At 35.7% G+C, this 26,204-nt stretch overlaps 1 long non-coding RNA gene across 4 annotated transcripts in view; it reads left to right on the top strand.

Annotated features, from left to right (window-relative positions):
• LOC110476345 (uncharacterized) overlaps positions 1-26,204 on the top strand; it is a 125,492-nt gene that overhangs the window by 58,937 nt on the left and 40,351 nt on the right. For 3 of the 4 annotated variants that reach the window (XR_014949616.1, XR_014949612.1, XR_014949617.1), the window contains exon 2: positions 24,166-24,296. This is a non-coding gene — a long non-coding RNA (uncharacterized LOC110476345). Of the gene's footprint in view, positions 1-3,166; positions 3,214-24,165; positions 24,297-26,204 lie in introns of all 4 variants that reach the window. The other variant, XR_002466397.2, reaches the window with a different exon arrangement.

The following is a 26,204-nucleotide window of genomic DNA, read 5'->3' as shown; positions in this document are numbered from 1 at the left end:
TTTCCCTGTGGAAGAGAAGACGACTCTGGCCACCCCATGCCCTGCACTCTGCGGTGGTAGCCTTGGCCAGCCGCAGGCAGCGTGCCCATGGTGTGTCTGGGAGTGCCTTGTGGCATGTTTTGCTGCCCTTGGTTGGAATATTTGGGTGCACAGGACACCTCATGCTCTGCAAAGCTCTCTCCAGTGGTGCCTGAGGTGGCATTTACAAGTGTCAGTCTCTTAAGGATGGTGAGTCAGGTTTTAAAAGCAGCTTCAGAAGACTGCATAAGCTCTATCTGAGCACAGAGTTGCTTAAAGGAGGTCGATACAGAATTTAGGATCTAAAATTCATTCAAAGCTGATTGTTAAAGCACTGTTAAAACTTCACAGTCGTTCAGTGTGTAATGATATGGACTTCTTTTAGTACTTTGCCCTTTATTTATTAACACAGAAAGAAATGTTATCAACTGTGAATATCTTTTTAAGGTTATATATATAGCTATAAGATATGGATTTTAATGCTTTAAACTCGGTCTATATCTGAGGATTTTTATTTTTTTTTTGTATTAGAGGGAAAAATTCTTTGGGCTGTTAATAAATTCCAGATATAATTGTTTTAGAAAGGCCAATAGTCTGTTGGAATTTCAAGGAGAAACAGAGAGCTGAGATTCTTTAGTCTGGAGAACACTCAGAGGGATCTTAGCAATGTGGGTAAATATCGAACAGGAGTGAATTAATATGAGGGAAAGATTCTCTACCCACAGACTCCCAGTGACAGAACAAGAGGCAATGGACACAATTTAATATACATGGAATTCCATCTGAGCACAGAAAAACTGCAGCTGGGAGTTTGGTCAAACAGTTGCCTCGAGAGGTGGTGGAGTCTCCATCCTTGAGGATATTCAAAACTCAGCTGTGTGTTATCCTGGACACTCTCATCTATCTGACCCTGCTTGAGCAAAAGGATTTCTGTGCTAGATCATTTCAAAAGGTCAATTCCAACCTTAGTAATTCTGCAAATTATTCCTCTCTGCCCCAGGCGAAATGCTAGAAGGCTGTCAGATATTAAAATATTAGGTGATGAAACTCTGTGACATCCCCTGGAAAAAAAATGAAAATCACTAGGAGTAAGAAACAAAGAAATGCTGAATTTTTGTGTTGCTGTTGTCTGGCTCTGATATCCCAGATGGTCACCTGCAGAACAATTTTTGGCAGTCAGTGGTAATGCATTAATACACGTGTGCCATAAACATGAGCATTTAAAGGTAAGTTTACCACACTTAAGCTATCCTGCTACACCAACTGAAGCTGAACAAGTCCTGAAGAATCTGAACATGGCAACACAGGGAGCAGACATAATTTCTGTTAATTGTTTTAATCTGAGATATGGAGGACTGACACATGCTGATTTCTTTAGGGAAAAGATATATCAGGAAACAGAGTGACAAATATGAGTAGTGAGCTATAAAAGGGCCTTTTTGCAGACAATATCACCATTTTACCTTTTCAGATACTTTGCAATCCTTTTTATCAACATGAATTATACATTGCAGTGATGAATTTCTGCTAGGCCAATTCACATTAGAAGAAACATTGTGGTGAGAGCAGATGCTGTAGTCATGATGGCACATTGAGAAATTGTCCATCAGATGGCATGGTAACAAACAGCTTTTGCAAACAATCCAAAATATATCTACAAAACAAAAACCATCCCACAGCCCACCTGCTCAACAGAAAACTCAGGGAAAAGCTTTCAATATGTCTTTTTAGAGATACCCTCCTAGGAAGATGTTGATGAACTGGGGAAAGTCTGCAACAGATTGTTTTATGGAGGAGGAAGATAGAAATATTGGTTGTTTCAGCACTCCCAGAAGTGAAATTATTCCAGCTTGCAAAACAATTCAGTCTTGGTTACTTTGCAGACTTTAGAAATGTTTTAAAATATGTTTGTCATAGCTACTGATAAGAAAAGTATCAAGGACCATATTATGTTATTCTGAATCTTTTCCCTAACCCAGAATTTCCCTTAAACTTTTTATGAGTTTCTATTTTCAAGGGAACTGATGTAATGCAGCATAAGTTTCTCTCACCTGTATTATTTGGTGTGGTCATTAATTTGGTCTGAAAGCTACAGTTTTGTTTTGCTGATGAGTGATAGAAAGGGGGGGAAATGCTTTGGGATGGTAGAAATGTGGGTAACAAAAAGCACAATCAATACAAATTGAAAGTGTGTGGGAAGTGAGAAGCACTCACACTAAAATAAAATGAATGGAAGCAAAAAATGAAACCTACTGCTCTCAAAGTATAGAGGCATGAAAACTCAGGGGAAAAAAAAAAAAAAGGGGCAACATACTGAGGCATGAAAGGGCTGAAAAATAAATGTCAAGACAGAAGAAAAATTCAAATAAAAAACCTGCAAACAACACCCTTCCAGAATTGTAAGCTTACCAGAAGGTAGATATTTTAACAACAAAAAAAGAGCATCAAACACAGGGAGCCAAAAGAGTGTGTGCTGACACACACTGTAATGCTAGTGGGTCTGAGAGATACATGCTCCTCTTGTGACCTGAAGCAACACTCTCACCTTCAGTGCTTGAAGTCTGCCTCATTGTGTTTGGAATAAAAGTAGTCTGAAGGAAAGCTAGAGAAATAGACATATATTGTAAGATTTTATTTATTTATGTCAGCAGAAGAAGATGATATTGCAGCTTGAATAGCAACTCTACCTTTCATGCAGGGTAAGGAACACATTCAGCTGTTGGAATACAATACAGAATCATTGCAATATCTGAGCACTGTCACAACCTTGAAACAGCCAGAAAGCTCTGTAGCAGCTTCTGAACTGTCTCTCACAAATGAATATTTCTTGAGGTAATGTTTCTTGGGGAAGGCTAAGTTTTATTTTAGAACAAAGAGAAACTTTCTCATGCTCTAAATAAGAGCTTTACTGGTATGAGATTTTACTTTAGATTAAAAAATGCATTCATGAGGAACTTTAAAGGCAGTACATCAGCATTTGCCACATGGATGAACTCATGAGAATCATTTGCAAATATATATCAGATAATATTTAATGTGTGTCTTCAGAACTTCCTTGCTCTGCCTGTCACTGTCTCCTCACTTTCCCCTGCTTAAGGCTTTTTTTTTCTTTTTTTTCTCTTTTTTTTTCTGCTCATGCAAGCTTCAGGGATTTATCATGTTCCAAGTTTCAGCTGCAGACAGGTGCCAACACAAGTAAGTAAGCACCATTTTCAACTCTGCTCTGCTAGCAGCTTTATGAAAGCTTTGTGAAGCTTTTTGCTTCAAATTGAAAGCACTGAATCCAACCATATATTTCAGAGGAGAAAGTACATTTCAGCCTGTGTTGGTTCTGGCTGGGATGGAGTTAATTCTTCCCATAGCAGCACTCGTGTGCTGTGCTTTGCTTTGGCAGCTGGAAAGGTGTTGGTAATACATGAATGTTTGGTGCTGCTGTTCATTATTATGACATTTGTCTTCCAGAGGAACCACCACAGTTTCCAAAGCCCAGCTTCCTGGGAACTAGCTGGGCATGCCTGCTGGTGGGAATAAATAGCTCAGGATGGTAATCTTTATTTAAACCCTAATTAAAAAGTTGGGATACATCATATTTGTATCCTACCTCCAGAACCTGAAACAAATAACGTGGGAAAACAAGGTCTACTGGTTAACAAAAAGGTTCAACAATCTTTTTTTCAGTGCTTATGTGTATACTTATATATGTATATGTGTGCTGATACATGTACTTAATGTACACATTAAAAGGCATTAAAGAAAAAAAGGGGAAATCCAAACCAGTAACAATAAAGTCTTGCTCTCTTCATATTTTCCTATATTACTATGGCTTCATTTAGCAAATGGGAGAAATTTTGAAGTTATTAGATTTGTTTAAGCAAATAGTTCTCAATAAAATAGTACATTTACAAAAGGCTTTCTTAAATAAAAATTTAGGAATCAAATATAAGTCTTCATTTCAGATACATATTTTGCATTAATTTATCTCCTTTGGCTAAATATCAAAGTAGATTTGAGCAAGGCTTTTGATTACAAAAGCTTAGAACCAATAATCTTTTATTTATCTATTGATGTTTCCATGATAACTGCTCTGAAGTATATGGAATGCAACCATTCTGGGAATTGATTTAGCCTATGTGCCTTGGTATGTTAAATAGGCAGGTTAGCAGTTGTGTCAGGTTTCCTAGATTCCTTAAATATGTGATTTGTCCTTTAATTGTCTGCAGATAACAGCTGTGAGGATCTATGAAGCCTTAGAAGAGGATGTCTCACAAATATTCAGAAATAGCTATGTTGTATGGAACATCTATGCCATGATATACAAGGCTCAGAGTCAGTGTTTTAAAAATATTGCTTCAAAAAGAAAATATATCCCATTGAAATTTCACTGTACTCTTAAAAAAAAATAAGTGCTTGGAAGAATGGTCAGGAGTTGTTACCAGCTAGTCTTATTTCCTCTGGGGCAAAAGCTTTGCAATTTTATTCATTACTTCCTATGGTGGAAGTTACTTTTTCTTTATTAGCATGTTGTCTATGTGGTGTCAAGTCAAATTAAGGATTTTTTAACATTTATCTTGTGTTTTAGAGAACTTCTGATTTAATCTATTTTCTGATTTCCGTTGTATATTGGTTTGCAGTTTCTTCAGTCAAATATATGGATTCCCTTCTGTCCATGGTAGCAAAACTCACTTGCAGAGGTTTTAAAAGAAAAAAAAATTATATTTGTGTGTGTTTGCATTTTAAATATTTTAAATTTCAGGATTAGAATAGTATAAAATCCTTAGATGTTCTCCTCTCTCGTGTTATTTTTATTTTTCTTATTTTAGTTCTATACCAAGTATACAGTGGCAAAGAAGTCCAGAACTAGCACCAACTACAGCTATTAGGGAAATTCTTGTTGCCAATAGTGAATTTTATTTGAGACCGAGTGCCCTTCTGGGTATGTTCTGTGGATGGAGCAAAACTGTAAGTGGAAGGCTTCAGGTGATAGAGTGGTTGGTATGGAAAGAATTATCAAAGACCTCTCAGTTCAACTATTTATGCTGCCCTCAGTAAAAATGATCAGAAAGACAATCTCAGAAGAAATTGAGTGTTATTTTGTTTTGGTTTGGTTTTTTTCTGACAGGAAAACAGAAATTATTTTCGTAAATATACAACAATTCAAGCCACAAAACAGCAAATGAAATAAAACCATGAGTGAACTGCACACACAACATTCTGCAGGACAAATTAGGTCTCGAATATAGATTAAATCAATTTCATGCACAATTTATTAGGGTTGTCACGGATGGCCTGCTCTAAGTCAGGGCCTAGGTGAATTGAGTTGTTCACCTAAAGCAGTATTTTGTGGTTCTTTAGAGTAGAAATGAATTACCATAGCGAAAAAAAAAAAAAAAAAAAGATAGGTTAGCCAGAAAATATGTAACTTGAGAAGGGCATTTTTACTTTGCAAACTGTTGATTATTTGCCCATAGATAAACAGAACACCACTCATTCTGAAACACTGATGGTAAACAATATTCACAGCTTGCAAATTTGGCTTCTGTGTCAAGCCTGTCTTCTATAAAGACCATCTAGTATATTCAGAAAACTTCCAAGATTTGTTGTTTGAAATTATTTTTAACTAATTCCTGCTATTTAATCCCTACTCATAGCAGAGTTCAAAAGTATTATACAAAAGAAACAGCTCTTTGAACTGTCTTGAACCACAAATCAATATAATTTATTATATACCATCATGCTTTTACCACAACAGAAGCAATTCTCTAAAGATTACATATAGCACTGATTTTGCATTTTGTTTATGTCATATATAAGTGAATTTTGTTGGCATCACTCCACTCCTTATCCATTTCATATGGACTCCTCCAGGCCTAGAATTAGAAGATGTGACAGGGAGTCTCACCACTCCAGTGTCCCAGTAATGACACAGAATATGTATCACTGTATGTCAGCATCAAAACAAAGTTGGCACAGACATATGATAAATTTAGAAATAACTACTATGCTAGTAATCATATCCTTGAAAAATTATACTAAACTTACTCTCATCTTTTTAAAGTTCTAACAACCATGCAAAAGAATAGAGGGCAAATAGAGAATTATGAAAAGGTCTTTTGATTTCAGATTCCTAATCTTGTCCTCAGTGGGCCGGTACAGCTTCAGTTCACCCACCCAGCAGTAGTTTTTCATCCCAGGGTGTGTACATAAAAGACTTCAGTTTCCAAGATTGACTTCACTCTCCCCAGCACTCAAATCTAGCAAGAAAGGGTTTATTCAAGGTAAACAATGAAGCACTTGACTGAAAATAAAAACTGGAATCTAACTCTTTCTGTTCTTTATTCTCAATTCATTCCTTGGGCAGGTAAGTGCCTTGGTGTGAGTGGTTTGGTTTTTGTTGGTTTTTTTTGTTGTTGTTGCTGCCCTACTTCACTTATTGTATTTCATGATTAGAAGCTATTGAGGCAGCCACCAGGACCTGCTGTCATCTGCTGGCAACCTAGGGCATAATACTGAAGCAAAACTTGTTGTTTTGCTGAATTACTTCCATCTATTCTTGGATAAGACAGTCAATTACATCCATAGTTCTTCAGGTAGGCCTCTGTGCCGTGTTTAATGCTATTGACTGCTATTACATCCAGCTTCACTCTGCCAGGCCTCCTTCCAGCCCAAATGTGGTTAAACCACATTGTGTTGTGACCCGAAGTCCTGACCACAGCTGACTGTCAGCACAGAGAATGGCAAATCATGTTCAGGATGGTTCATGCAGAGAATGGCAAATCCTGTTCAGGATGGTTCATGAAGAGAATGGCAAATCCTGTTCAGGATGGTCCACGCAGAGAATGGCAAATCCTGTTCAGGATGGTTCATGAAGAGAATGGCAAATCCTGTTCAGGATGGTCCACACAGAGAATGGCAAATCCTGTTCAGGATGGTTCATGAAGAGAATGGCAAATCCTGTTCAGGGTGGTTCATGCAGAGAATGGCAAATCCTGTTCAGGATGGTCCACGCAGAGAATGGCAAATCCTGTTCAGGATGGTTCATGTCCTGGCCTTTGCTCAGCTCTGGGACTGTGTGACCAGGGCTCTGACACCAGTCTCTCCTCCAGAACCACCTTACAGGGCACATTCTGTCTGGGGGTGCCCTGCTGAGGTCTGGAGGGCTGTGGGGCAGTGCAGTGCCCTCCCTTCCTGACCAAACCATTCCCTCAGCCACGAGCAAGGACAGCCAGCTTGGACTGGGGATATTAATGGGGGTCAGGCACAGCCTGGAACCCTCAAGCACTGCCAGGGTCTCAGATCCTCTTGGGAGTGGGAACAAGGAGATGTTTGCTTGTTCAAGCCAGCTCCTGGCAAGTATTCTGATCATTTAGTTCTCTTCCAGGCACCCGCTTGCCTTTTATTTAGAGGCATGCTTATTGGTTTGGAAACTGGTGGATATGTCTGAGGAAGGAATTGAGAGTTGAGGAACACATCCTGTGCTCAGGATGCAGCTGCAGGTTGAGAAGGGAGGGTGTGAACTGCTGCTGACCCTTTGCACAGCAGAGGACACAGGGATTTGTGGCACAGCCAGGTGAGGGACACTGAGACACACAGCAGGAGCAGATGACTCCAGATTTTTCCATGCTTAGAAATGCCCAGTGGCCCCTTTGTTACTGGTTCTCCTTGGAGACAACAATTCAGGCTGTTATTCATTCATTTCTTACTTTATTTAGTAATTTATTTATTTATTGCACCAATATTAAATTATTTTAAGGCTCTGGATGTCTGAGTCTCTGCTATAGGACACCTGGTGTCAAGCTGGTGAGGAAATCTGGTCTGATGGTGTGAGTGCAGCTGTGTGGCCTCAGTCCCATCTCAGGTGGTGAGGATGTGGCTGCCAGAGTGGCTCCTGGATGTTCCAACAGGAGAGTTTCCCCAGTGGTATTTAGTTGTGAGAAATTGTGCCTTCATTCTTACAATACTTAATACTTTCTATATTTTGAAATTTATAAAAACATAAATAATTTATTCTTTTTTTTCTTCTGAAGTCCTAGACTAAATGTATTTTGGTCCCCATCACAGATTTGCTGAATATTCTGTTTTGCAAATCCTCATTGGCATGGAAAAAACTTTTATGTTGAGATATGAAGATTTTTTGGGTTTTGGTTTGTTTGTGTTTTTTTTTTTTTTTTATGCATGTCGGTTTATTTTTTAGAATTTATTTATAAGTGTAATGACTTTTTGGGGGTCTAATCTGCTTCTGAAGATTGTGAGGCTGGCTGTTGGAGAGATTACTTCCTTAGGGTGTAGTCAAGCAATACTATTGCTAGTGCAAATGACTACTTTTACTTCACAGAAATTATTAGGCTTCTTTTACAGTAAATTAAAATGACAATCAGGAATTACTGAATGGCCAAGACAGCCTGAGTGAATCCTGGAGGAAATGAACTTGTTTAATTACAATCATCAGGAGCCTTCTTATTTGCCTTTGTGAGTCTGAGCTCACTTTTATTTTTAATGTGGTAAGGCATTACTACAGCCACAGTGAATATCAATTAAAAAAAACTCCAGGTAATATAATTTATAAGAAATGTCATGGACAGAAAACTGTGGTAAACAGTAGAAAATAGTGTCATTTTCTATCTGAACTTTTAGATGAATAATTTGATAAGCAGAATAACAGCTATAACCACTACACTAATCACAAAATAATGGCGTGAAAATGATACATAGAAGTCTTTCTTCCTGCCACAAAATTTTTTCAGTTCTTTCAATCCTTTTTATCCCTAGTAAAAATTAGACTCCTAGTTGAGGAAAAGAATGAAGGCAGAAAGATCTCCTACAAACTTGCTTCTTCATCCCTACATTTGTGTATCCTTTCAAGATTCCAACTTCTGTCTTATTAATACTTTCAATCTTTATAAATCATCAAATTTTTATTTGATGATAGTAGTACTGAGACAGACTGCCAGGGGAGAGCAGCCAGTTCCTTCTAAAAACAGAAATGCAGTAAACGTGTGTGAAATCCCTCTAGCTCTCCTTCTTGAAGCACAATTAAAAAAAATCCAGAAGGATCCAAACAAAACCACCAAAACCAAACAAAAACCCCAAACAAACGACAAACCACCAAAAGGTCAAAATATCTCTGTTACCAAATAAAGTTCCAGTATACAGAAGAGTTTAGAGATTGGAAAAACTAAGAAAACAAAATAAACTTCTCAGTTCACTTACAGCAACCAATTTTCATTTGACAGATCCCTTTTTTTTTTTTTTGCCAGATTTTGCAAGCCAGAAATAAGTGGGTGAGAATGAGGCCCTTGTGTTTTGCATTATTTTAAAGACAGATGGGTTTTTTTATACTGTTCATAATTTCTCAATTTAACCAAGTATACTATAGACACCCTTGAATTTTACTCAGAAAATATTTTCATTGAGTAAAGGCGTTAAGACAAAACAGTCTAAAAGCATCATTCTAGTTATAAAATAATTCTCTAATTTTGTTTTGGCATGGTATAGAAAAAGATTGTATAAATGCATTTCATTTAAACTGTATGTAAAGTTACAGGCACAAGAGCCACTCCTTTAACGTTTTGCCATCTATAGGTAACATCATTAAAATTATCAAAAAGGGAGAGAAACAGTAAAATTGCTCTGTTCTTGCTAAATTCCTTTTAATTTGGATTTTTTGATACAAATTTACAGCAACTGGCTTGGTGAGATTGAGTGAGAGAAGACAGTTTTTACTTTAGTATGTGTTTTGCAGAAACAGATTGATTTTTATACCATTTTCAACATTTCTGTTCCAACTGTTATGCTTGTAGAGTTTGAATATTACACTTCATGAAACTTCAGCTTCTCTTTTTTTAAATTTTTTAAAAATTTGCAAATCATAAAAAAGCAGTTCAGTTTGAGCTCCTGTGAACTGAGCAGCACCTCCTCTACTGGTGAAAACTCACACAGCTACAAGGACTTCAAGCTATATCAAACTCTTCTGTAAAGTTACTGTGTTAATTTTGTGAATTCAGCAAAAACTGAGCTTTGCACATTCACAGACAGAATATTAATGCTTCAGGTCTGTTCCTCGAACCCTTGAGATCAAGAGGAAGTCTAAACATGCCAATCTTAACTTGCATGGCTGTGCTTTTTATGCTTCTCTTTCACAGTGATATATTGCAAGTTACAGTTACAAGGCCAGCTTGGATTTTTAATCTAAAACCAGACCAAGCAGAGTATTAGAAATGTAGGATGCTTGTACAAACATACTCTTAAACTCTGGAGAAGTGTTTGCTCTTCCTCGAAACAATATCACTCTGTGACAAAAAAAAGATAAATGTTAAAAACAGAAACTTTAACATAGTTCTTTTTTTTTTTCCCCTTAAATTGTCCAGATATCTTAAAGCAGTCTTTCTGTTTTGAAAATGGGACTGCTGTAATGGATTCTTTTGCTTTATGGGTATCTGCATCAATGTACTTGTATATGTGTGAATGGCTGTGTATATATTTATTTATTTATACATAGATTAAATCTACAAAATGCCCTTTAGAATTAGTGGCATTTTTGCAGTGCTTTAAAGGGAATTGGAAAACAATTTCAGTTTGCAGATTTTCTTGCATTCCCGTGGAGAGAGTAAGAATATTTGTTTCAATAATAGCTATTATTTTCATAACAAACTAGAAAGGGGAAGATGAGATGCCAGGGACAACTGCTATATTTAATTTTTGATTTTTCAGCCCTGAAATTTCTGTCAAGTTTTTCTATCTTCATTTAGCTGTCATGAATAATGTTGTTGCTACTTGCAAGAAGCATCTTGAGTTTTAACGCTGTCTCCTTTCTCTGCTTCTTTATCATGGCACAAAACCTGCAATGATGGTGAGTCTTCAGTAGGAGTCTCTTTTTTATTTTACTATTTTATGACAAAATTATAAGTCTCTTTTTTTGGCTTGTCTTAGTATCCAGAGTAATGTCACTTGGGTCTCAGCAGCAGCAGGTATAAGCTGAGGAAGTCAAGGTAGCATTAGCAGTCATGCCTGGCTTTATAATAACAGTTTCCTCCTCCAGGATTTGTCAGTTTTGCTTTTGCAGTTCAGTCAGCAATGGTATGTGCTGTTTGCCTGCTATCTGTCCAGCAACATAAAGGGAATAATTTTCTCTTGCAGGTGACAAGGCTGAAAAGGAAACCTCCACAGTCTGTTTTGGCTGGCTGTGCAAAGCTGGATTTGTCTCCCTACATCTGTGATGACCTTTAGTGTTTAGGAATATTTGAGTCCTCTGGATAATTCAATAATGAGCAAATCCTACTCCAACCTACTTTTCTTTTCAGAAGTTGCATTCTTTCTGAACTTTTCTGCTTTCTTTTCACTCACTGTGAAGAATAGTCTGAAGGAAAGAAAAGTGAGGAGAAAGGAGAAATGACAGATCTCATTTCTGACTTCAGGGAGAAGTCAGTAAAGAAGAATGAGTTGGAGGATACAGATGATCATCTTGAGAGCTCTGTTCCCACTAGACAGTACTTTTGTCATAAAAGGGAAGGGAAGGTTAAAGCAGAAACCCGCCATAACCAAGAAAAACTCAATGTGGTAAATTCCAAAGTTGGTGCAGTGCAAGCTTGTACAGAAAATAGCCCCAGTACCAAAATCTGTCACCCATTGTGAATCTTGAAAGTTCTGTATACCACAGCATAGCAGCACAGCTTTGCTTTTAATCACTGCACCTTTTCCAAAGAGCTTGCAACAAATGAACTCTGTTATTTAGCCATGGGATTTCAGTCAGAGCTTGTTTTGAATCCTCCTTGTGCAAACAGACTGCAAATGCATGCCAGACACTTTTGGCTGACTGAAGATGTTTCAAAGATGTGAATGGTTTGCCTGAGCTGCAGGGAGCTTGGTGTGGGGTTTTTTTTCAGCATCCATGATAAGAATTAGCTGCAGAACACTTGTCCTGAGAATGCAAATTGTAATTTTAGTTCTGAGAATATTTTGATGTTTGCCACTTCACACAGTGTGCAGTGACTCATCAAAAATGAATTGTGTTAGTAATTTGATGCTTCAGTTAACAAATATGAGAAAACATGCATTATTTTAACAATGGTTAAACGAACATGCATAAGCTTTTCTTTAGGAAAAAGAAGGTTTAAAAAATATCTTTTTATATTCTTTTTTTGCAAGACATTATGGCACTAGAGAGAGACCAAATTTTGTAGGAGAATTGCAAAACAACTATCTTCAAAATTTTTTCTGTTCTTGCAATATAATCAATTCATTCTTTATTTTCTGTTCTCAAAAGTTCTGGTCTTTTATTGGGTATATGCAATTTCTTAAAGGAGGATAAAATACTTGCCTCCTTATAGAGTTCTGGCAAAATATATCAGTACAAAGGTTGCATATTACTTGTTATTAATATTAAGTTATTGCCTCATCTTTGTCTGTCTTTCTGTATTACAAGCTGTATTCTCCATAAGTGCATATCTTTAGTATACTTCTTATATTTTGCAAAGACTTTGAAATTTGGAGGAAAAGTACATTATAAAATAAGATTGTTTATAAGATGAAATTTCATGCAGGGAAATCTTTAGTCCTGACACAAAGCCATAGCTGAGTTCCATGATAAGCTGGATGGCACCATGCTTTTAGGAAAGTTAAAAGGGATTTGAAACAAACCAGTGCCTGTAGGGCTTTGTCTTTATTGAAAATAAAAAAAATCCAAAACAGTTATATTTGGGTATATTTCACAGAGCAGATTAATTTTAATAGACCACCTGCATTTTGCTCTGAGAGATGTGTGGCACATGCAAGCTAAAACTAATCAAATTCTAATCCAAAATGCATTGGTGTAGGTCGATATAGTTCTAAAATAAAGAAGTGCCTTTCGTTTTGTAACAACTGAAACCATAATGTGACCTTTTAAATGTAGGAATTCACTAAACCTACTTGATAAACTAATTCATCTCCAGAAGAGCTCTGAATTACTCTGTAGTAGAATTAAGACTTGTCTGTTTCAAAAGAGCTAAATCCTTCCTGGTTCTGAGACAGAAATAAGAAATATCTGAGAGGTACCAGCACGGGTGTGTTTGTACATCTACAAAGCATTGCAACTTTGACCAAAGAAGGGGTGAGCACATTAGGGAGCTGTCCAAGGTGTTAGGAAATAACAAAAAAGTATGTTTATGAAATCCCAGAGATTTCTGTAAGGTTGTTCCTAAGACAATCGTGTTGACCTAAAAGTGTGCATATAGAAAACAAAATCTATACTGTTACAGCACATGCTATAAAAATGTAAATGCAGCTTGAAGCATGCTTTATTCATGAATGTTTCGAACTATTGAGGCCTTAAAGGAAAGAAAGATGAAATAGTTTCCCCTTTAAAAAGCTTGAAGATAAAATATGTATTTAAAATAATAAATTATACATAAATCTGATTTATTATTTATTGGCTATTAAAGTTTTATCACAGAAACAAGAAGAATGGGATATATATAAACACAAAAATAGGTAAACATAAGCTGGATATTTGTGTGAGGAAAGAGTGAAGTTTTGGGTGGGTTTTTTTTTTGTTTTCTTTTGGTTTTGGGTTGTTTTTTTTTTTTTTTAATATAGCTGTAGTCTAAAATAAACACTTCTAAGACTACCATCAGAATACTACAACTCAGAGTATTTTTTTCCATAAGAAATATTATTTTTTCTGCTTTGGTTGTAAACTCTGATGCTCTCTGGCATGCAGTGCTGGTGTTTATCCAGGTCAGCAATCTTCTGTAAGGTAAGGCAATAGGGACATGTCTAAAATAGTCAGTTCCCATATTTGTTGTAGTCAGTTAGCCAAGGAGTCCTGATTTCACCCTCTGATTTTTATAATATATCCACCTGAGCTGCATGTCAGAGGCTTGACAGAGCTGCATATTTAATAAAAATAGATGTGAAAAACAGAGGTCATAAAAGAAGAAACATTTCAAGCTTTCTAAACTAATCCTGCAATCCTGAGCAGGGCTCATGATCAGTCTTAGCATCACTCAGTGTCTTTCCCCTACTTCAATACAGAGAAAATATGGGCTATATCTAGGCCTATTGAAATATATGTACATATGTATAATTAGGAATTTAATGAGCTGTGTTGTTCTGATTCATTCAGGATTAGTTGTTAACTGTAAGAAATTGGTTACAGTCATGACTCTACTACAAATTGATTTGGCAGTGGGTGTAGAAAACAGACCTAGTAAGCTTGTTAATAATGCTATCAGCTGCATTCCAAAAATATTCTGATTGCTCTACTTTATGAAACCTTCCTGAGCTGTGCAGCTGCCAAGGCCACACAGAATGAAGGCAATAAATAAGGGTTTCCACTTGGAAATTTTGCTGTCAAGCTCATGACTGTTTGAGACAGGTTCAAATACTGCCAGGTTTTTCATGCTTGCCCAGTACTCCACAAACCTGTTAGAAAACAGGTTACTGGGCTTTTTTGAGGGTGAGTAATAAGAATTACTAAAAAAAAAAAAATCCCAAAACTTGATGATCAGACTTAGAAGAAAACAAAAAACTATAATACTTGATTTTATATTTAACATTTTTAATAGATATGTTAGATTAGAGGTTAAAAGAGAAAATGCCTGTCACTCTTCACTACATTGAGGTGATCATTTTTACCTAAACAATGAGTTGATGATAAAATATCTTGAAAGCACCCTTATATTTTAATATTCTTAAAATTTAGTGGAATTTTGCATTTAGTAATGAGTTTAGTAAAGAAAATTGAAGAAAAAGTAATAAGGCAGTAGGACTTGAAGTAGTTACTTTTATGATCCCCTAAGGTATTAGAGTCCAAAAGAAAGCAAACATCTTAATAAAATATCCTCAAAAATAAGTTGAACACTAAAAAAGACTACTTGTCTCTGGAAAAGGGGTAAATTATAGCAGTGATCTTTCCCTGTTTTTCACCATATCAGCTTTTTTTATTTTTTTTTCTTTCTGTGGCTGAACTAGAGGGAAGTATTTTGTATGCAGGACAGCTTGATTAAGGCTAAACTACTGGTAAATCATGAGAGTACTTGAAATATTTTGTCCTTTTCAAATCACAATGGCACAAAAAGAAAATCACTTAGCAACATCTAAGGATGTGAGGCCAGACCCTGAGAGATCGTTGGAATGTCTGCACTGCTTTTGTAACTTGGCCAGGTCTTTCACAAGTTTGGTCTCTTTTTAGCCATCTAATAGTTTCCCATTAGTGTTGCTAAACAACCCCTTTTTCTGATGCACTCTTCAGATACCTGTCTCAGACTGTATTTAATTTCATTCTTTCTTTGAAAGGGCATAATCTTTTTTCTCTTTACTCTGTTACAGCTGTGTAAATTTAAATTTATTTTCTTCTTAGGTTTGTGCAGCCAACAAAAGAATTCCATCACCCCAAGCTGCTCACTGTCAAATATTTGTGTGTGGCAGCCATAAAATGTTGATGAATTTTAGGTAATTCTTGGAACCTGGATCTTTCATTTATGCTTTTGAATAGGAGTGGAGCTTTTTGTAAAATGTGGTGACTATAGCAAGGACTGATGGTACTGCCAGTATAAGTTACAATTACCCTTGAAACTTTCCTACTTTACTTATTATAGATAATTCTCTCAGAAAAACTTAGTCCCTCAAGAAGAATGAGTTTTAAGTATCTAAACTGTGGCTTCAGTGAAACCCCATGTGAAGTATTTGTTTTCTGCAAAATTGTTGGGCCATCAAGGAAAGATCCTCCAGAATATTTTTAACAAATTTTCTTCAATTTATTGTGGTATTTATTATTTATTGTGGTATTGTATTATTTATTTGTTTTATTAAGGAAGAGTGCTGGAAAGAACCTGGGGTTTTTGAATTTATTGTAAAACTTCACTTCCAAAAGCTTTCTTATGAGGAAAAATGGGAATGACTTTAAACTTATCCCAGTCATAACCTAGGATTAATACAGGAATTACTGAATCTTCACATTTCTTTGATGTGCTAAAAATAACTTAATTTCTATTACAAAATACTTGTCTCTTCCTTCTGCTGACAATTGCTGTTGTTGTTACCATTTATCAAGGTAAGAATAGTTTCTTGTTTGTGAGGCTCTGAGCCTTCAAATTGGTAACAAAAAAAACCAAAAGGCTTTTTAATTTTAGACTTTCTCTGGCTTAATCAGATTTAATTTATTGAGAAGTTAATACTTTCAGAATTAGATAAAGAAGTGCCAAGGCTGAAAAGTCAAGTGATCCTAATTAATAAGTTAGAAATATGACACTTGTTCTGTCATCTTTGTTTTGGCTGTATGTTCACAGTACCCAATATTATGCATGTGGTCGCATTCACTTTTATGAATAATATAAATACCATACTCTTATGGTATTTATGTCATATACCATTTTCATTTACTCTTCCGCCTCATTCTACTTAATAATGGATACAAAGATATAGAGTCTTATTTTTCTTGTGTCTCTTCTCTAGCAATTTTTACAAAATACAAAGCTGCTACATAGATAATAATGGATGTACCTGCACTTCAAAACTCTGAGCTACATAGGAAATTATTGCTCTTTAAGGATTTGTCCATTATTTGGGGCATCTAGATTTGTGATGTCAGAGTACTCTGTATTTTGCATGCTGAAAGCAGACATCCCACTGGGTTCAATTGTAGTTGGCTTTTTGGATTGTATCAAGATGCCCCAAAATGTGTATTCAAGCACACAGTTTGTGAACACCTATGAGGGAAAAAAAAAAAAAATTATTTTGATTGCTTTGCCCAGCATTACACACATATTTTGAAGGAGGCTTTGGAACATAATCTGGTATTGCAAGGCAGCATAAAACTGATTTAACCATGCCACCAGCCTCTCTGACACCATCCTGATCATAATACAGTTTCCAGCTGCTGCAATGAAGGGTGAAGAGGACACTGAAAGCAAGTTCATATTCTTAAATGTCTTTCAACAGGTGCCAGGTTGATGTGTGTGTAAATATATAGACACGTATATATTTACCCAAAAGCTGTATGAAATGCCTTTTCAGAGATTGTAAATCTGTGATGTTGTGGCTCAGTACAGTCCTTGCTGTATTTTGAATTCCTTCCTAATTTTGAATTCCTGACTGTTGCAACCACTTCCTTCTCTGTATGTTTCTACAGAATATCTTTCTTTTATACACATTTACTTTATATATGTTTTTATATAGATGTTTGACTTCATGCTGCTCATTCTCTGGTATTTTAAGGTACCTTTTTCAGAGATTGGTGTTATTTAATGAAGCATATTTAGGGCTAGACTTTTGTTAATTGATGCCTAATTCTGTGATGAATTTAATGCAGGCCTTGTGATATTCTGAAGAATACATGAAAAAGACAAAGGAATTTTATATGACCTGAGATTTGCTAAATTAGGTGTTAAAAATAGATATTTTTTACTCTTTAGACACATGCTTTAAATTTTGTGAGGCAATTATATTGGTATTGAAAGCATGTTATGTGATGTTTACCAAGGTTTTTTAATGACTTTTTTTTTTCCATTTTAATCCTCCAGTACAAAATTTTTAGATTTCATTATTATCTCTTTTGTAAGCACCTCATCTTCCAAATCTCAAGTCAGGCTTGCCATGCTAGCAGCACTAGTCTAATATCCGTGCTGATTTGTCTTTTATTTTATGAAACATGATTGGATGCTTTAACCAAGCTAAGTTATGTTCAGAATTACTAATGAAATTCTGTGATCTAGTTTACTCGTAATTAAAGCTGCTGTATAGTATTACCTCTTCAGAGTTGCCTGCAAGGCTCTGCCAGAGAACCTAATTGTTTGGATTAACTTAAAGTAAAAGTCTAGCTTATGATCATAAATGTGCCCCACAGGAATTTAGTTACCTGGGCTGGGGCACATTACAAACTGTGGTTTAAGAACATGCACTTAAATGTACACCTATTAAGGCTCATTCTTTTCCCATTTTCACTGGTATAAATCACATTGAAATTGCTAAAACTACACTGCTTTTACAGCATTATACTTGGAGCAGAGAAAGGCTGATTAAATTTATGTTAATTGACACTAATTGGCAGTAAGGACTTGAAAAGGATAAAGTTTTTAATAAAGCATTAAATAGACAGATGATCTGTCTAAACCAACCAAAGGCATTTTCTTAATCTAAAAATCCTGCTGCCTTATTATTCATGTCCTAAAGATAATTTCTAAACCAAAATCAGCTTACCAGTCCTGGACTACATGTAGTCCTAGAGCACTGTCATAATTAATGCTGGTTTTGCTCTCCCATCTCAAATAATTTTCGTGTTGGTAACCTATCCCTCCAGTGTCAGGGCTTATTCAACACAAAACTTCAAGGTACATTTCCTTCCCAGCTCTGTAGCCTCACTCCATTGCTCTTGACTTGGAGGATCAACTGAATATTCTATTCCTTTCTTCAACTGCAAACCTATGTTTGCCAGGTTACACTTGCAAGAATCTTCTTCCTAATTCTCTGTCCTCAAAGCCTCCTTGAAGTGATGTCAAACTTTCTTAAAAGTTGAAGGAAAAAATATGACAGGAATGACAAGCTATTCAAAAAAATAATGGTTCCTTGTAGCCCACAGAGTCTTCTGCATTTTCTTCTTCCTGGGGATGTTACAGACTCCTGCAGAATTGATATTCAATATTTGTTCTGTGTATGTGTAGTGTATAAAGTATTCAAGAGGAGGCAATGTACCTATGTGTGGATTATATATATGTATGTATGAAATATATATAAATATATACAATAGACACAAATTCATACAAAATACATATCTATGTATTCTGTACTATGTACAGAATATTTGTATATTATACACCATATATTTATACACACCAGGTAATTGTGTATAAATTTGGATTCGCTATTGATACCTTGTGATATCTGGTTCAAAACAGCATTGATGATCTCCAGATGTGTGATGTGTTTGATACTGTTCTGTCCAGTCAGCGATCATCAGCACTTCCCTGTCCTTCATATGGAGCTCTATACTGGAGTCCAGTGAAAACAAAAAATACTGGACTGTTTTGACAACAGTCCATTCCAAATCCTGGAAGTGTGATTAGTCCTTTATGTAGCATATAGGCAGCCAGCAGAGGCTGTGTTGGAGCCTGAGGCTCTCAGATTTGTGCTGTGATTCTTCTGTAATCTGGCCATTTTGCAGAAAGTGCTTATTTGTCACTGCTTGAAATTTTTCAAGTTAAAGTTAAACCATGAAGCAGTTTTGGTTTTGTTTGGCTTTACTGATGAACTCTCTATAACCTAAGTGTACATTTTTTTGATAGTTATTAATGATTTAACTGTGTTACAAACCTACTGTTGTCACTGTAATGCTTTCCTTGGTATGACACATATATAACTGCCTCCCTAATTATTTAAAATTACTTTGAATGGAGACTCTCTACAGGATCTGGCTAGACTAGATACTTAGAGTACTGAACAGTGAATCTCATTCTGTGTTCTAAGCTGCTGAAAATATTCATTTTCAATTTAAATTTGGACTATGGGTTTGCAGATGTAATATTTAAGATGTAATTAAACACAGATTAAAAATTTGATTGCAATTTGCTGTAATTTAAACACCCAAATCCCTGTTCATGACCACTTATTAAGGATTTAAATGTCCGCATACAAATTATACCAAATTCCGTCATAATTTTTTAGAGTTGATTCTCCCCAGGGTTAACTAGTGCATGAAAACTAGTGCTTAACATAGTCACTTGGTGCTCTGAATATTCTTTTATGGTTATTGGTTTAGTACTGATATTATTTAGATATTTAAAAATCCAAAGATGGAAGGAAGAGGGGGGGGAAATCCCTGCTGAGCTCTGGCTTATTTATTTTTTAATATTAATATGCATCTTGTATTTCTCCATTAGAATCAAATCATTGAGCTCCTGACTAGAAATTTTAGAATAAAGTTTGTTACAAAGCAACTTTTTTCTTTAGTTTAATTATGCATGTAAAATTTAAATCCTTTAGAAGATGGCTGATAAAGAACCCCTGACACATACTCTCATATCTGCAGGAACATGAAGATATCACCCACTAACAAAATTCCATCGTTTTCTTATTAAGTGAACATTCATGCTTCTAATTCAACAACTTATTCTCAGTGGATCCTTGCTAATAGTAACCACAGGAAAGGGGACCTGCAGGGAAGTGCTGTATTTCTTTTTCACATTCAGCTCCTGAGTTCTGAATATGTTACTCTTCAGAAAAAAATGAAGCTATTTCTCCCTGGTGAGATTTTTAGCTTCATCATCTGTAAAATCTGCATCAAGCAGCCAGGTAAAAAGAAGTATCAGTAATTTACATTACTGCTATGTGTCAAGCAATGCTGCTCCAAATTTAGGAAACAAAGCTCTGTGACAGAGAAGAAGGAGGTAGTACAGGTTTTTAAGAAGCATTGATTCCCTTGGATGTTGGTTATGCATCACTTGTCTTACTATTTCCACCATTACTTTCCCTATTGTCAGCCTTCCCAGGCTTTCTGCACATTTTCCCTGTCATTTATTCTCCAGAAATTACATGACACTTAATGCTATCCGATCTGAAGTATAACTCTTCATTTTCTTCATGGACCACTTCAGGCTGTCTGCACACTTTACCATGCAAAGGAAAATTCCCCAGTGTATATCAGACATTAATTTTTACAAATCTGTGGAGAGAAAAAATTTTGGGAATAAGTTAGTTTTCTGCTGCAATTCCAGGATCAGCAACAGCTTCATGTACTTGGCTTGGGCAAGCATCCAGTACAGTGAATGAGTGAAGTCTGAGTTGTAGCACCTGCAGACTGAGAAATATTTTTTCTTGTGGTATACTTGTAATGTTTCGTGATTTATCTTTTTCTGGACTGCTTCCAGGCATAATCTGCTTATTCTCTGTTGCTTGTTTTTATATTTGTTCACAGACTGCTGTGCTATGAATAAGCTAAATAAGGTCTTGCTGTCCTTTCCATTAATCTGTCAAGCTCTGTGATCTCTCAGTATCCAAAGGAGATCAGTGATCAAGTCAGCAGATTAAAAAGTCCATTTACTTCTCCATGAAAAACTCGTCTCCCTGATTTTCACTGCTATTGCTTATGCAGGAAAATTTCTAATCATCAATAAAAATTATTTGTAGATTAAATTATTTAAAAAGACCTCTGTACTTTGAATCAGACAATTTACTGGTATTTTGTTCTGATACCTTAAAAATCTTCACCATTTATTGATGGAATCTCTTTCCTGCCCAGATTTAAAAGAAAAAAATTCATATATCCCCAGGGTCTTGAATGCCACTTCCAATTTAGAATTATCCCCTATCTAAATCTGTCACAAAGATAGATAACCCCACTTAAATTTGAATGGATTTGGGTCTTTTTAATTAAAAAACCCAGGCAAGAAAACACCAAACAAAACCAATATACTACAATTTCTGTAGCTGCCTTGTGCACCTATAGGCCCTGACATAGTTCTTCACCAACAATCATTTAAAAAATTATAATATTGCAATTGTCCAATTTCACGCAAAAATAAAGTGACAGCTTTGTATGAATTATATAAGTAGATTTCAAACACTTGAACCTAATTATTTTTTATTTATTTTATTTTCAGATAAATATAAATTGGGAAAGATCCAGGCATAAGTCTTCAGCATCCAGAAAATCCAGATGAAAGGAAAACCAAAATGAACACTATTTTTTGTTTAGTAATAAAGATTCAAATAAAGAACACAGAATTAAGAATATGCCAAAGCAGCACCATATTGGAGTTCTCTAGAATAGAAAAAAAAAAAAAAAAAAAAGACCAAATAAAGTAGGACTGGCAGCCTCTGTAATCTGTAATCATTAATGTCTTAAAAGTCTCAAAATCTGCAAGATTTTGCCCTGGCACAAGCATCTGTGCAAATGAGAACCCCTGATCCAAAGATATTGTCTTTCAGCTTCTCTAGGTTTTCTTAGGATTTTCTGGTAACTGAAAATGTTTTGGATTCTTCAGCTGAAAAGCACTTGCTAGAATGAGCCAGTGCTGCTTGCTCATTGCTGTATGTTGTATATTAGGTTCCACTAAAAATTAAGAGGGTGACCAACAGGAAGAACCAGTGCAACTTATAATAAATTTGTTTTAACTGCTTTTTCTTTTAGAAGATTTACTGATAGACAGCTAGTCTGGCAACTCCAATACAGTTGTCAGTTTAAAGGAATTTTAAACTGGAATTTTTGGGCTTGACTTTAGCTGTTGTCCAAGTGGGCAAAAAGAAGTTGTGTTTGAGCAGAAAGGTTTGTTTGAAGTAACAGATTAAAAATACATCTGCAAATCAATGCTTCATTCAGTATAAACAGAAAAACATAAAGATTTCTGTTTGCAAAACTGAAATCATTCAGACAACTCCAGCAACAGAATTAAGCAGTTGTAATATTCCTCCAAAAGCTAGACATAATTTCTTGTTTTGGAAGTAAAAACCACATGAAGGCAAATCAGTAAGGGAATTTCCAGTCAGTTACTTGTTAAACATTTTTCAAGAACAAAGGTATGAGCCCATGTGGCATTTCTAATGCCTGTATTAAATACTGGAAATACGAAATTGAAAAATCAGACAGGGCAAAACCCTCTTTTCCTCAGGATCAAAAGGGAAAATGCTGTGAGACAGTAAATACTCATTCTTGGAGGGGAATGTTTCTGGACAAAGAACCAAACCCTAGGAATTACTGAGCAGAAGTTGTTCTAGAAAAAGGGGTATGCTATTCCAAGACACTTGTGCACGAGTCTTTCAAAATAATATGCTGAGGTCACACATTTTATGTAATGAAACCACCACAATTTCTGTAAGACATACTCTTAGTAGGAGTAATTTGGAGAGAAGTAAATTTTAATTGCATTTTTATTTTTGCTCTTTTCCCTTAAAAATTTTTTAAAGGGGAAAAAAGTGATAGTTCAATGTTTTCTAGCTCATACATGCTACAAACTCTTTGGTACAGTGCCTCAATCTCATTGATTCTTCTTCTCAGATAAAAGATTCTCTCTTATCTTTTCAAGTTTTCCTGTTATGACCTCCTTTTCCTTAGAATGCACTTTCCTTCAAATCAGGATTTTATATTCCCACTTATCAGTAATCAAACCCAAAGCAGAGTAGAAATTATTCAGATTTATGTTGTGCATTGGACCAGACATTAGATTGTCACTCAGAGAAGCTCTGAAGTCATAGGTGTTTCATAGCAATTTACCTCAGAAGGCCTCAGAACCCAGGTAAGACAGCAGAATGCTGTGGTGCAGCAGAGATCCACTCATTGAAGCTCACAAGGATAATACAGAACCAGCAGCAGATGTATGGGGCATATCTGTAATCAGTTCTGACTGGAATAAAAAACCAAAATATTGTCTAGTGCACATCTGCCAATTATCATTTCTGTATTTTTTTTTCCCTTTTCAAAATAGTGTTCTTTTTTTCAAACTGTTTGTTGGGTTTTGTTGGCAGGTGCATTGTCAAGAAAACAAAATGTCCCTCAGCAGGTGAAATTAAGAAACTTCCCATTTGTGAAATACAGGAATATGGGATTCCTTAAAATTAGAGGGTTTTGGGCACATTGCAAAAGGCAGACCTCAGAGACAGCAGGATGGTGATTAGAGCCAAGCAGTAGCTATAAGATTTGTCAGCAGGAAAATTATACAAGAAGTAGAAAGAAAGGACAAATAGAACAATGGTCTGTGTATTAACGCTTGGGTAGAATAATTTCCTAAGTTGCAAAAGAGTATCTCTGGTGAGATATTAGGAAGGTCTAAGCTTAATAATGGAGCTCTGTGCATTGTATCTTGAGGCTTATAAGCAAGTATTGTATTTGAAATAAGCAAGCATTGTTTTGACCAAAGGTATGTATGCTTATTGTGATTGGATAGAACTGTCAATATGCTTTTGCTTTGTGTGATTGGTCAAAAAGTTTATAAAGTAAGTTGTAACATTAAATTCTTGGTCTGTTGCCTGGGATGTGAGCTGCTGGCATCTTCCCACTGTCATAACAGTGTAATGAGACTGATGCTAAAAAATAAACAGCTCGAGACGTGTTACACAGCAGCCCCGTCCCGTTTGTGATTTGTACACAGCCCCCAGCCAGTGATACAGGAACTTCCCTTTCCTAGCCACCAGCAGTTTCAAACTCAGGGAGAGAGTACTGATATCTACATCCCTTTATGATGACAGGATGGAGATTTCAGCAGGAGCCCAGACTTTTTCCATGAAGAAGAAAATAGATGTCAAATCTGAATTTTGGAGTCTGCAAGGATTCTGAGTTGGTGCTTTTCAGAGAGGAGCTCAGCAGAATGTGGTAGCAGGTAAGAACTAGTTTCACAGAAAATGTATTGCATTTTTGAGAGGCATGGGCATAAAGCTCTCACAAGAAATCACAGGAATCTCTTCAGACCTGCAAATATCACTGGGTTTTGAATGTCAGGTGATGGCAACTACAGATACAACTTCACTTTATATCTCCCTAAATTGCTTTCTCTATAGAGGATCTCAAGGTTGTTCACATGAAATTAAGTACAGTGTTGTCAAGTCTAAAAAATCCTACAATATCTCCATTTTGTTTAATTTTTGGGTAAAAGTTTCTCTATCACAGTCTTAATAATTTTATTTTTCTTAAGGTACGCATAATTTCTCCTTTAGAGAGATGTAAAGGACGTGGAGTATTATATTTGCAGGGAGTTACAGGAAGTTGTTTCAAGATCTGGTTTTGTTTCTGCATTCTGGAGGGATAAGGAGAAGGGGCTTACTGATAACAGAGAGAGTTTTCAATTGAGGCAGTATCAAAAAGTATCTTCATAAACCTCATTCTGAATTAGTGATATAAAATGTGGCTGTCATACCTATCAAGAAGGCAAGCCTTGCCTGTTATTCCTCTAATCACCAAAGAATCTATTCAGTGTGAGAAAGTATTAATGCAATTATTTATGCTACTATGTGTTGAACAACTTGTGTGGAACTACCATTACATTTTTGTAACATCATGTTTTGGAGATCGTACTTTAGCAATAAAATCTATGATGTTCAAAGTGAATTAGAAATGTAAATTACACTTTGTTATGACAGAAAAAGAGCTCCATGTTATATAGTTTTGACCTGCCTATGTATGTTTTGAAGTTTAAATGATCATAAAGTATATATTGATCTGTATTACTTATACTTTCCTGCCTGGCATTTGAAACTTCAAGCATAAACCTAATTTCTTTGTGATAAATACAGACTTTGAGTAGCATAAACTAAACTACAACAGCTATTTAGTATATAAAAATATTTTTTAAAGACAGAAAATCACTGATGAGTTAAAAATTACAGAGTGATGACAGTTTTAATTTTGAGAGAATTCCTTCTGTATTGTTACTTTTTTTCTTGTGCTTCCTTCTGTTACTACAGTAGTATATTTATTTCTCAAAACAGATATGCCAATTAGGGAAGATTTAGCCACCACTGAGCTAAAATGTACCCTACTGAGTTACAGTGGTATTTCTGTTGTCATAATATATCAAATATGCATTTGAACAATTAGTAAAAATTGCAGTAAACATTTTCAGTCTTTTGGTTTATTAGATGTAAATTAAGAATACACTAGATTAGCAAATCAAAATATTTAGCAGTTAAGAGAACCACAAAATTAGGTTGTATATGAAAGGCCTTCTCTTTGTCTTTTAAAAATAAGTTCTTAAAAACTAAAACCTAGAAGAAGACAGTTTGTAATGTACCAGGAAAAAAAATATTAGTTTGGATTTCTCTTCTGTATTTTGTGTACAAATGTTTTGGGTTTTTTTCCTTTTCAACCCATCAGACAAAAAGACAATAAAATGATACAAATCTGCTGCTTGAGGTCAGCCCATCAGATGAAAATTGAGCTCAGGGAATTAAGAGGAAATTCTAAGTATTGTTTTTTGTACATCCACTCAACTTACAGTTTTTGTACTGAAAGTTTTTGTATTGAAGTGACCAAGAGTACAGGCAAAAAAGGCAAGGTAGGACTAAACATGGGAGAGTTAAGTTTCCTCTGCTGTTGGAGAACTGTGAGTGTATGATTGAGATGTGATTGACATAAACTTAGTATTTTTCTTCCTTTTCTGAGTGCCTGCCCTTCCCCAGAAATTTTCACCTTTTTCAATCCTACAGAGGAGTCGATCCCCTCTTTCAGGATGTTTAATGAATAATGGTTATTAACAGCTGCACATGCTTATTGTACCGTGTAAGGTTTTCTT

This window comes from Lonchura striata, chromosome 1 (genome assembly GCF_050655825.1).
Source record: "Lonchura striata isolate lonStrDom1 chromosome 1, ASM5065582v1, whole genome shotgun sequence".
NCBI lineage: Eukaryota > Metazoa > Chordata > Aves > Passeriformes > Estrildidae > Lonchura > Lonchura striata.
The sequence above is the reverse complement of the archived record's forward strand: the minus strand, read 5'-3'. Positions and strand labels throughout refer to the sequence as shown.